At 42.6% G+C, this 3999-nt stretch overlaps 1 non-coding gene across 1 annotated transcript; it reads left to right on the forward strand.

The window, feature by feature from the left end:
- The first annotated feature begins 1201 nt into the window (after nt 1-1201).
- LOC115509457 lies at nt 1202-1308 on the forward strand. The gene has a single exon (XR_003967359.1). It is a non-coding gene; the product is annotated as a U6 spliceosomal RNA (small nuclear RNA).
- The last annotated feature ends 2691 nt before the right edge of the window (nt 1309-3999 follow it).

Below are 3999 nucleotides of genomic sequence, written 5' to 3' on the forward strand. Positions count from 1 at the left end.
GCATGTTCATTTCCTGCCAGACGGGGTGATGGGGGAAGGTCCAACCTGTTTTCCTGAGCTGCCTGGCCTGGGGATGCCTTAGGACAGTGCCCAGGAAAATCTCTTCAAACATTAGAAATCTTTATCTATAGAACTGCGATGGGGCGCCTGGGTGGCTCAGTCGGTTAAGCGTCCGACTTCGGCTCAGGTCACGATCTCGCGGTCTGTGAGTTCGAGCCCCGCGTCGGGCTCTGTGCTGACAGCTCAGAGCCTGGAGCCTGTTTCAGATTCTGTGTCTCCCTCTCTCTCTGCCCCTCCCCCGTTCATGCTCTGTCTCTCTCTGTCTCAAAAATAAATAAATGTTAAAAAAAAATTAAAAAAAATTATAGAACTGCGTCCTTCATGACACCAGCTCTTTCCCAAAGGAGTCAGATGTCCCCAGAACAGGAACAGCATCCGGTATGGAGAAAATGATGGGGTAACAGTTCCTTACATACAAGTGGGGATTTACAGTTGACAAAGCAGACCATTTCTCCAACTGTTTGGTGGACTTTAACGTGAATGCTGTCCCTGGGTTCTGTTTCTGTGACGATGGACGGGTATGGAACCCCAAACCCCTCGTTAATTTTGACGATGACTTTGGCTTTGGCCCTAGAGTCACATAGACTTAGATTTGAGTCCCACCCCCCCCCCCGCCACTCACTAGCTTTGTGACCTTGGGCAACTCTGTTCACATTTCTATACTTGTGTCCTCGACTTAAAAAATGTATATGATAGTATCATCTCGTTAGCCCATAGGCTGTTGTGAAGTTGAAATTCTATGATGCAAATAAAGCACTTAGCCAGTGCTTAGAGCATTGCAGGTGTAATAATAGTTAGGTTTAATTATATATTACCAATATGTTCATGTAATCTAATTCTTGTAGACATGGCAGAAGTCATTCTGACTTGACGGCTGACAGAAAGTAGTGAACTATTAATATATGCTGTATCATGGATAAATCTGAAAAATTATGCTGAGTAAAAGAAGTTAGACATGAGAGACCACCTATGGCATGATTCCATATATCTACAATGCCCAGAAAGGGCAAATTTATAAAAACAAACAGCAGATTTATGATTGCCTCAAGCTGGAGGTGGGAAGGGAGATTAACTGTAAAAGGGCATAAGAGATCCTATGGTGGGGGGGGGGTATACAAATGATCTAAAACTGATTTATTTTGTGCTCGCTTTGGCAGTACATATACTAAAATTGGAATGGAAGAGAGAAGATTAGCATGGTCCCTGCACAAGGATGATGTGCAAATTCATGACATGTTCTGTATTAAAAAAAAAAAAAAAAGGATTTATTTTGATGATTGCATCACTAGGTAAAGTAACTAAAAATCACTGATTTGTACACCTAAAATGAGTGGGGTTTTTTTTGAAGAGTTTTTTTTTTAACATTTTAATGTTTATTTATATTTGAGAGAGAGAGAGAGAGAGAGAGAGAGAGAGAGAGAGAGAGAGAGAAGGGGCAGAGAAGGAGACACGGAATCTGAAGCAGGCTCCAGGGTCTGAGCTGTCAGCATAGAGCCTGACACGGGGCTCGAACCCACAAACCGTGAGATCATGACCTGAGTCAAATTCAGACACTTAACCGACTGAGCTACCCAGGCGCCCTGTGAGTTTTATGATATATAAAATATGTGTGAATAAAGTTGTTTTAAAAACTCAGAAACTGTCACAGAAGAAGGGAAGAACAGACTCCAGGTATTCAATTAGATGTTCTTTAGACTATGGCCCAGTCTTTGCCTCCCACTGGGTAGAAGAGAGAAGGCAAAGGGGGGGGGGGTGGAGCTACTGTTAGAATCTTCATGAAAAAGGGATGGGACAAAGACAATTTGGAGAATGTAGAGATGGCAGTATCTTAAGGAAGGGAGAATGAGGAAGAATAAGCTTTTTTGGGGGGGGGGTGTACAAAAGTAGTAATTGAGACTGTTATTCAACTTTTAGTATTATAAAAGGCTTTATAGGGGCGCCTGGGTGGCTCAGTCGGTTGGGCATCCGACTTTGGCTCAGGTCATGATCTCGCGGTCCGTGAGTTCAAGCCCCACATCGGGCTCTGTGCTGTCAGCTCAGAGCCTGGAGCCTGTTTCAGATTCTGTGTCTCCCTCACTCTCTGACCTTCCCCCATTCATGCTCTGTCTCTCTCTGTCTCAAAAATGAATAAACGTTAAAAAAAAATTAAAAAAAAAAGGCTTTATATTCTTGGGGTGGCTGGCTGCCTCAGTAGAGCCTACAACTCTTGATATCAGGGTCGTGAGTTCGAGCCCCACATAGGGCATGGAGCCAACTTAAAATAATAAATAAATAAAAAGAACAAGCTTTATATTCTACAGCTTTCTTAGTATTCTAAAAAGCTTACTGTTCTAAAAGCTGTATACACATCATCTTGTTTACACTGCATATTATAAAATGAGTATTATTATTCCCATTTCAGAGGTCATAAACTTGAAACACATAAGAGTTAAATAACTTGACCAAAGTCATAAGCTAATATATGGCAGTCAAGATCGGAACCCAGGTAGTTTGTTCCAGAACACCTGCATTTTACAATGATGCTTTTAGTGCATATGAAAGGGAGGAGAAGGGGGCGCCTGGGTGGCGCAGTCGGTTAAGCGTCCGACTTCAGCCAGGTCACGATCTCGCGGTCCGTGAGTTCGAGCCCCGCGTCAGGCTCTGGGCTGATGGCTCCTGTTTCCGATTCTGTGTCTCCCTCTCTCTCTGCCCCTCCCCCGTTCATGCTCTGTCTCTCTCTGTCCCAAAAATAAATAAAAACGTTGGAAAAAAACAAAAAAATAAAAAAAAAAAAAAAAGAAAGGGAGGAGAAGGACATCAGGGTTCTGAGCAAAAGTTGAGGTGTGTGTGTGTGTGATTCTGGAATATTCTGAGACCTTTGCCTAAGGCAATATGATGTTGATTTATGTAAATAAATCTTATGTAAATAAGAACCATATCACACATGTTGGTGGGAGTGGACCCTCTCAGTTTAATGCTGCTGGGTGCCATTTTTTTTAGATGAATATTTAAAAAGGCCTGACAACTCCTTCATTTCTGCGTGTTTGAAGTGTGGCTGTACTTGTTTCCCATAGTATGAATTGAGCTCATGCTTCTGAGACAACATTCAGACTAAACAATCCCAGAATCCAGCCCATGGTCACATTCCCCTCTCCCATCCTCTCACGGTGTCCCTCCTTCAACCAACAGTGCCCTTCCCACTCCAATTCCTGTCCTGTCAAATCCTGCTCAACTTTTTTTTTCTTCTCTTTTTAAAAAATTTTTTAATGTTTATTTATTTTTGAGAGAGAGAAAGAGACAGAGTATGAGGGGGGGAGGTGCAGATAGAGAGGGAGACACAGAATTTGAAGCAGGCTCCAGGCTCTGAGCTGTCAGCACACAGCCTGACTTGGGCTGGAACCCACTACCCGAACTGTGAGATCATGACCTGAGCCAAAGTCGGACACTCAACCGACTGAGCCACCCAGGTGCCACCCTCCCCCCCCCCTCAACTTTTCAGTGGTATTTCCTCCACAGAGGATAACACTTTTCTGGATTAAATAGAAACAAGAACCGTGTTTTAAAGATCTCTCATGGTTGGCTGCATTGAGAGAGAATATGTGCCATATCCACACAGAACTTGAGAAGTAATGGATTCACAACTGCAATGCTTTCAAGGGCAAACAAACAAACAAACAAACAAAAACAAAACAAAACAAAACAAAAAAACCCCACACCTAATCTTGTTGTTTAAAAAGTACGGGTAGCTAAAGTGGAAGTAATAGTCTCACTTCTTTCAATTTAAAAGATTTTAAAATCTGCACACATGAAACAGGCAATTTGTAAGTTGAAATGAAAGGAATTCAAGTCTCTTGGATGCTGTACAGGGATGAGAGGAGGTTGAAGGGAAAGTTAACATAGTAATGAAAAGATCAGAGAGGACTGGACAAGTGATAACAGTCTGGTAGTCTGAGTGTGGGA

This window comes from Lynx canadensis, chromosome A2, assembly GCF_007474595.2.
Source record: "Lynx canadensis isolate LIC74 chromosome A2, mLynCan4.pri.v2, whole genome shotgun sequence".
NCBI classification, from domain to species: Eukaryota; Metazoa; Chordata; class Mammalia; order Carnivora; family Felidae; genus Lynx; species Lynx canadensis.